The sequence below is a fragment of the Maylandia zebra genome, linkage group LG22 (assembly GCF_041146795.1).
Source record: "Maylandia zebra isolate NMK-2024a linkage group LG22, Mzebra_GT3a, whole genome shotgun sequence".
NCBI classification, from domain to species: Eukaryota; Metazoa; Chordata; class Actinopteri; order Cichliformes; family Cichlidae; genus Maylandia; species Maylandia zebra.
The window spans coordinates 2,344,142-2,353,408 of NC_135187.1; the positions used below are offsets into that span (position 1 = coordinate 2,344,142).

General features: G+C 44.6%; 1 pseudogene; it reads right to left on the reverse strand.

The window, feature by feature from the left end:
* Positions 1 to 1,898: 1,898 nt before the first annotated feature.
* LOC143414583 (histone H1 pseudogene) lies at positions 1,899 to 6,272 on the reverse strand (annotated as a pseudogene).
* Between the last annotated feature and the right edge of the window lie 2,995 nt (positions 6,273 to 9,267).

Consider the following 9,267-nt stretch of genomic DNA (forward strand, 5'->3'; position numbering starts at 1 on the left):
TCTCATGCTCCCAAAGTGCTGTCTAATACACACAAAGTTTGCAGACTATCAAGGATCAAAACCTCTACCAATCTACAACTAATTACAAAACTCTAAGCATATATAAGTAAATATTTCTAAGCATAAATGACAATCAACAATACAAATCTAACATTTCCCCCCTTTTTGACCTTTATGCCTGAAAAGTTCCCAGGTATGAATACCTCATGTCTGACAGTTTCAATGCAAACCTTTTTATACTCAGCATATGTCAAATCACCCTAAATTACTGAAAAGGTACACAGTTTAACAAATGTATTAGCAGTTACCCCATTCATTGAGCTCATCTCATGGCAAACTGCATCTTACGAGCAAACAAAGAAATTGTTAATGTAATAGTGAAACTAAAAAAGTAACATTTTCAAAAACATCTCAGCTTGGTGGTGCTTCCTCCGGGTGTGCACATCACATGTCTCTCTGCAGAGTGGTTTAAGCTCTGCAGGGCGTCATGAATGTCTCTTCCAGTTGTTTCCATCACTGTCCATAGGACCAGAGTCCAAATGTATGTAGAATAGACATTCAAACATACCAGTTGGTTTTGTTGTTCGTCAACATGGGTCTCAGCTATTTCCAAGCTGCAGACCTCTCAGCACTCTAGTTTTATGGCCTCTTACCAGCCCCCATCACCTGACTTCAGACCTTCGTCTTGTGAGGGGGATATTTATGACTCCTTAATTGTCCACGCTCTGCAGAAAAAGCTCTCTGTGGAAAGGGTGCTGGGTTCCGCCATCTTACTGCTGTTATGATCCCAGCAGCCTTCAGAGTGTCATCGTATGCACAGTATAGTGGCACAGCATTAGGTGATGTTCATAGGAAACTGCTGTCATCACCACCATAGCTTCTGGTTCCTGTGCTTTCACAGAATCATGATGTCATCCCCGAACTCCTTCTGCGCTGTCGATGGAGCTTGGCACGCTCCCCTCATCCCACGAGTTTTCATGTTCCAACGCTGCTGAAGGTTTAAGGCAGAGCACGTCGTACACCTTAGTTGTCTTCCTCAGCGTCAATATTGAATCTTTCATTTTATTTAAAATCTCCTGGAAGCTCAGTAGCACAGCTCTCTGTGTGATGTCTGCTGTGCTGAAGATGATCTCTGATCCTCCTGAAGCCTCTCTCCTGGCCTCAGCTCCCATCTTGTGGACGATCCTCTCCTCTATTTTGCAGGCAGTTTCATGGTCCTTGCTGTGGCTCCAAGGTCTGATCTCATGATGGGCCCCAACCAGCTTGACCTTTGACCTCAACCACTGCCTGGCTGTCAGCTATGCCTGGAATGGTTCACGCTTCTCACTGGGCCTCTGAAGATTTCTCAGGAGATTACTGCTGCACCTGTATTTCCTTGCTAAGAAGAAAAACTTCTATTTGGAGAGCATGTCAACAATCATCAAACCACATTCTTTAGTTCAGTGAACTTCACTTATAGGCCATCAAAGCCTCATCTGAACATGGATGCACCACTTGCATAGGTTTAATATTTGTAAATAAAACGGCTAATCACACAAATCACTGCAACAATAATAGTAAACATTGTTTAATGTTAATCCTTGCACTCCACCTCTTGACGCATGGACATTCCCATGCGTCAACTCACCAAACCTGGATCCCTGTCTTAAAGAAAAAGATTAGCTAGAACATGTCCCAGGCAACATCAGGGCACCTCCTCCGGAGTAGCTCCGTAACCCTGCAATAAAAGATGTTAGCGTGCGTTGCATATTAAGTTTGCTTAACACCTGGCTCTCCCAGGAGCCTGCATACACACCATCACGGCCTGGAAAGCAAAATCTGGAAGTGAAATCAAACTTCATACCTGTAAACAATCGTATCATAAGAGTAATAAGCATTCAACATCAGCAAGACATCAGCAAGACAAGTGACTACAACTATTACCCTAATTCACCTCAGACATGGATTATCCCATGTACTCTGTTAACATTAATGTAATCAGTGACTTCTCTTAAGCAAAGTCACTCCACTCATTATTATTATTATGGGTTCAAAAGTGGCCAGCAAATGAGCCCATAATAAACTATCCCATAAACACCGTAATCTCTTATTTGTTTTACTCATGTCACTTGTCCGCTTCAGCTGAATCTACTACAGCATTCTCAAAGAAACAAACATTAGCAATACACATTGACTGTGGTCAGACGGAGGTCAGACACAGGTCAACAGATTCTAGAGGTGCCATAAAACACCATAAAGTTAACACTCGCTGTGGAAACAGTAACACTGGTCTCATCACAGTATGTCTCAAACTATATTAATTTCTCCATCAACATATAGCCTGTAACTACAGTTTTCTTCACACATAAACCCAGAAATCTTGTAGTAGAGAAACATTAGCCAGTATTCCTATAAATCACATGATCAAACACATGAAGAACCGTAATGCTGTAAAAACGAAAATGCAAATGTTAGCGCTTGCGCAGGCGTATGCATACTTTGTCACAGATATCTCTGTGAGCACACAAGCTAGTGAATGACACACACATAGTAAATTCACAGACACAGAAAATGGCATTTAAAATGTTAAATCATCACGCAACCTCGAGTGTTGCTGTCATCTTTCTGCTTCTGTAAAGGGAAGCACACACAGACTCATCTGCACCCCTGCCAGGCGGGGGTCAACTTCACACAGTCGTGTTACATCAGTAAAGTCTTGTCAGCTTTTGTCAGCTTTTACCAGTCAGTCAGTTTGTTTTCCTTTCACTCACTCATTCATGCATTCATTCTTTCTTTCTTTGCTGATAGTGGAACCTATCGTCGCATTTAGTTTCCACTCTCAGCAAAATGACGTCATTTCAAAAAGAAAAAGAAGAACTTTAGTTTGGATTACATCGCTGAATCCTTTTGGACTGGGACTGTCATTTAATAATTGTCCCAAATAAGTGGCTTTCTCCAGAGTCCATTTAAATGTGGAGAACTCACTTGGCACAATTTTCTCGACGACGTGTAGCATTTTTAATTCCCGACGTGCAGATCTGCTTAAAGAAAAGAAAATAGACAAACAAAATCAGTGCCTGTTCAAAAGATAAAAATAAAAAATAACAGAGATTATCAAACCAAACTTTCAGTGCACTGTGAAAGTATCAAAATAAAAAGGCCTTGTTAAGTCATGACACAAACTCCTCATCTCAGGTAAATCATACCATTAGCATGGTTTATCATACCATCATACTAATCGGCAGGCTTGACTTCACAACAAAAGAAGAATCATCAGCTAGATTCACTCCAAATCAACCATCAGCTGCACAACACACAACATAATCCTAATGTCTTATTAGCTATGAGTTTAATTACCAGGTCTGTGCTCTTCACTCATTTAGGCCACAGATCTATTTTATTCAATTTTCCTTTTCCCTTCATCATAAAACATGTGACATGCTGTCATGCACTTCACAAAACAGTCTGTTCTGACGTATTCAGAGTTGTGTATCTAAATACAGGATTCACTCGCACATCAAAGCAGGAAACTCAGTGTTTTAGAGTCTCCACTCAACACACAACAACTCCAACACATCTCATTCACTCGTGCTAGAATTCAGTCACCTTTCATTAATCTAAAACCGATCAACTAATTTGCATATCAGCTATTAACCCACTAAGTTGACAGGACGACAGAAAAGCATGTTCAAAATAGTATCACAAAAGACAATTTCCCTCATACAGTAAATTACATGTGCTGCCTCAATCAAGCAGGAAGCTTCTCCCAATTTACCATTTTAACAACTAAATTTATTGTCTGATCACTGGTTGGTCAAACCAGGATCTTTTTTCCCACAAAAGTTAAACTGTTGTCCTGCAACCTGGAGAGTCAATTTTTTGCATTGGATACATTCAGTATTTAATAACAAGTGTCTGCTAAATTGACACTAATTTAACACTGATGAAAGATAACAAGCTAATTTTCATTGCATGGGTGTTTGTGTTATTAGGCAGGTCTAATGCATGTCTGTGGAGCTGCATCTCCAGCAGAGCATGTTCTTAAAGCTGCCTTTCCTACACATTTCTCTGCTATTATTTAATCATTTCTTAACTAATGTGCTATGAGTCTTCATGAGTCATTTTGTGTTTGGAATTGTTAGTAGGGTTAATGCATGTTCTGCTTGTGTGTGTGTGATTTTGTATATGTTTCTATTTTCGCAATGTTTCAGACTCCGTCTCAATTTTCCAACTTAAGCAGTCAGTTTTGTTTTTCCCAGGTTTGCTAACCCAAATTTTGATTTCCCACATTAAATAATTCCTATGTGTTCTCACCTAGTCTTCTCACTCTGTTGTCCTCTCCCACTTCAACAGTCCAATAGCCGGCAGTTCTCCTTCAGCTTTGTCCTGTGTCCCACTGTCTCTTCTTGCCATTTTACTCCACAGGTGGCAAATGTCAAACTCCAACTGTTCAGTTCTCCTCAAACGTTTTCTTCACATGCACAGTGAAGTCACAGCCACTCTCACTACTGTCCTCTGATGCGGTTGACTTCGTGCTAGTGGCTGAAGTGCTGCTGCTGCCTTCTTGGGCGACTTCTTAGCAGCTGCTGCCGGTTTCTTGGCTTTGGCCGCGGCGGGCGTCTTAGCTTTGGTCTCAGTAACCCTGTTCATCTTGAAGGATCCGGAGGCCCCGGTGCCCTTGGTCTGCACCAGAGTGCCCTTCGCCACCAGACTCTTGATGGCGGTCTTGACACGGGCCTTGTTCTTGTCCACATCGTAGCCTCCGGCAGCCAGAGCCTTCTTGAGGGCGGCCACGGACAGGCCGTTGCGCTCCTTGGAAGCGGCCACGGCTTTCACAATCAGCTCGCCCACGCTGAGGCTGACCTTCTTGGGCTTGGAAGTCATCGTCTTCTTCTTCTTGGCCTGAACCTCGGCGCAGGGCGTGTTTATGATGGAGCCTTTCCCACCACAGCGCTGGCACGTTGAACGCATCATGAAGGGTCCATTTCTTTCATGTCGCTAGCCAGCATGCTAGCTGCATGTGGCTTGCCCGAGTCACTCAGTCCTTTTTGAGCATTTCAACATGCTGCCACCGCCATCTTGCTCGCCCCTCCGTGGAATTCATCCAATCAGACAGGAAGATGGGTTTGCTTTCTTCTGCTGCTGCTGTTTATCCACATTGCTGCTGCTTTGCTGGGACTTTTTGTGCTCAGGACTTGCTGCTGTCTCTTTATCATGGAGCTGCATTCCTTATCTTCAGGGAGGAGTGAGCTCGCTTGTGAGGTTGAGAAACACATGGCACTGTAAATAAGTCAGCCAGAAACTTGGCCTGCATGTTTCCAATGATGTTAAACTATAACTTTCTTCCGACCGCTGCATGTGGAAAATTGATTCAGGTCTGCTTTTCACCTGAAAGTGACAAACTAAGACATTTCATTATTATCATCACTGCTTAATCAACACACATCTCTCTCTCTCTCTGTGTTTTTGTGAACAGTCTTTTCTTAAAAGCAGAAAATGACATTGTAGTTGTTTTTGGCTGATCAACACAAAACCTTTTTCCTATGATTTTTCTTTTTCATCTACAATATAAGTTCATTCTCTTTTTCACCCTTTTTTTTCTTCTTCTTTACAATAGCTGGTGATCTGCAGAATCACCGCTCTCACTCACGATCAAAGGCAATTACTTTTACACAGCGCACAAAAACACTGTGACGTCAGACACATTCACACTCACTTTTTCATCTGCATAAATAAACCATATGGCTGGAGATATGTGCCATGGTGATCCATAAGCATGATCACCAGTTTATTTAATTATTTTTAATCCAACAAAACAAATAAACAAAAACATGATGCTGATGCTATGAACACTCCACACACAAGAGTCAAGATTCAGGAAAACTGCTCATGGAAACGCTGCACACTCCAGTTATCACAGTTAACATAGTGCTGTTTCCCTCTCTTAGAGTAGTTCTCAGACAGCTCTCGATCTGATAATGTGTAGCCTGCTCATCAGCTCAGAAGAAAAAAAAAAACTGCAACGCAACATCACACAGTAGTTGCTCTGCCCACAGTGGCAAAGTCTTACACTTTCATATTCAACTCAGCTTCTCCATCATGTACTTTTAGATGTTTCATACAGGGTTCAGCATATTAGTTGTTTTCACAGGTGTGCTCTACATCTCAACAATGGTTCATAATAAGACGACAGTCTTCCACACAGGTCAAGTGCCTCTATGCACTTCATTAGTTTAAATATTTACCTATATCACTTCACCTCACATGTCATTGTACTGAATTTAAGCAACCACACGTTTAATGTAGGTTACTTTTAACAACTATCCACCTAAATTAAATCTATGGTCTGGCACACAGGCTGCTGTCGATCAGGGCAAGCTAAAGAATAAACATTGTGTCAGCAAGGGGTGGGGGGAAAGCCATTCACCAGAGCATATCTTAAGTGCTGCTGATGTGGACTGGCCTTCTCCACACGCTCTTCAAGGCTGGTGTGTTTTCTGAAAACTTCTAACATTTTAATCTCCTCCATTTTTAAGCCTGCGATTAACCGCACGGCTCAGGTCCGCGTGAAACCCGCGTGACCGCGCTCGCGTGAACCCGCGCAGCTGTGGAGCCGTCGCTCTCTCTCTTTTTTACATAAATACTTTGTGCTGCCAGGAGCAAAGTCCAGCACAAACGTCTGTCTCCCTCCGACTCACTCTTGGTTGCTTAGAAACCCATGATAACAACAACAGTCGGTGTCACAGACCACATGTTCTGCTCTGCACACACTCACACACAACAACAACAACAACGACGACGACAATGACAACAACACAAAATAGGCCTACCGTCCAGCACAATCTGGACCCCGCGGAACTTCTCAACGCCCCACAAAGTGGCGGAGAACTCACCTCTAGCCACACAAAGTAGCGAGGAACCTCTTGCTCCACAAAGTAGCAAGGAACCCGGGTATCGCTCCACAAAGTAGCGAACTTCTCAACGCCTCACACAGTGGCGGAGACTGCACAACCACACGGTTATAGAGTCGGCCTCTTTAAACTTACTTGGCGTTGCTTAGAGTGTAATATCAGCCCGAATCCCGCCGACCGTCATTCATCGAGGAGAAAAGACAGACCGCGAATCCACAGGAACTTCCTGGCTGACGTCAGTCTTTCAGCGTGCCTCTCCTCCCCTCGGTGAATGCGATTCCAGGGCTCCGGCATCGAAGGACCAATTAATGTTAGGTTTGTAGCATAAACCTATTCGCTGGAACGTTAAGACAATATAATTACACTGCAAGCAAGACGCAAGTAGGCAAACTTCTTCATGTTACTCGTGCACGGGAGAGAACCAGACAGAGCGCCGTTCCTTCGCTTGACCCCAGTAGCTCTCGTCCGTCCTCCCGTAACACTGTCCTTTTATTGAGGTTACATGAATATGCATAGGTTCATTAACATACGACGTCTACATACAAACAAAGAGTACCTTGCCTGTGTGTGTGTGTGTGTGTGTGTGTGTGTGTGTGTGTGTGTACTGCTGATCAAAGGGTCAAACATCCTTGGTCAGGAAGAGGGTAGCCTCCCCCTCCCCCTAGATGGTTCATCCTAGATAACACGGTGAGGAAGTCCTGCAGTTCATCTAAACAAAGAGCACTTAGACTAGAACAGACGCAACTACGTTAATCCTACCATAAAACAATAAGACACGGTATGACCTCTCATGCTCCCAAAGTGCTGTCTAATACACACAAAGTTTGCAGACTATCAAGGATCAAAACCTCTACCAATCTACAACTAATTACAAAACTCTAAGCATATATAAGTAAATATTTCTAAGCATAAATGACAATCAACAATACAAATCTAACAATCCTCTTCAAGGAACTTGAAGATCTTCACAGCTGACACAGGGCTGTCTGATATGGTGAGGGGGAGCAGAGTTGAGGGATGTCTCCTGAAGTCCACTGTCATCTCTACAGTCTTAAGCGTGTTCAGCTCCAGATTGTGCTGACTGCACCAGAGTACCAGCTGCTCAACTTCCTGCCGGTATGCAGACTCATCACCATCTTGAATGAGGCCAATGACAGTGGTGTCATCTGCAAACTTTAGGAGTTTGACAGCCGAGTTCTTGGAGGTGCAGTCGTTAGTGTAGAGGGAGAACAGTAGTGGTGAGAGGACACATCCTTGAGGGACCGGGTTTCAGAGGTGATCTCCCCCAGCCTCACTTGTTGCTTTCTGTCTGTCAGGAAGCTGGTGATCCACAGACAGGTAGCTGGTGACACGATGACCTGGGAGAGTTTGGAGGAAAGAAGTTCAGGCACAATGGTGTTAAAAGCCGAACTAAAGTCCACAAACAGGACCCTGGCATAAGTTCCCGGGCGGTCAAGGTGTTGCAGGATGTAATGCAGCCCCATGTTCACTGCATCATCCACCGACCTGTTTGCCCGGTAGGCAAACTGCAGAGGGTCCAGCTGGTGGCCTGTAATGTCTTTCAGATGGGCTAACACCAGTCGTTCGAAGGATTTCATGACCACAGACGTCAAGGCGACAGGTCTGTAGTCATTCAGTCCTGTGATGGTGGGTTTCTTGGGAACAGGGATGATGGTGGAGCGTTTGAAGCAGGAGGGAGCTTCACACAGCTCCAGGGATGTGTTGAAGATGCGAGTAAAAATGGGAGCCAGCTGTTCAGCACAGGTTTTGAGGCAGGAGGGTGAGACAACGTCTGGTCCGGGGGCTTTCCTGGGCTTCTGTTTCTGGAATAGTTGGCTCACATCCTGAGTGTGTATTCTGAGTTTCAGGGAGGAGGAAAGGGGGGTGAGAGGTGTGGTGGTGGTCGTTGAGTCTGGATTGGGGAGGGTGGGGGTGGTCGTTGAGTCTTGATTGGGGAGGGGCAGGGTGAAGGGGGGAGAGGTGGACCTGTTGTGGCGGTATGCAAATTGTAGAGGGTCCAGTGAGTCGGGTAGTGCAGAGCAGATGAAGTCCCTGACCAGCTTCTCGAAGCATTTGCTTACGATGGGGGTCAGGGCTACAGGTCGCCAGTCGTTCAATGAGGAGATGGTGGAGGATTTGGGTACAGGGACGACGGTGGCCATTTTGAAGCAGGCTGGGACTACAGACAGAGAGAGGGAAAGGTTGAAGATGTGCGTGAACACTCCAGACAGCTGAGCCGCGCATGACTTGAGGACGCGGCCGGGAATCCCGTCCGGACCAGTAGCTTTGCGTGCGTTCACCTTCCTGAAGCACTTCCGCACATCCTCCTCAGACACAGTGTGCGCACTGACGTCATTTACCGCGTAATATTTTCTCT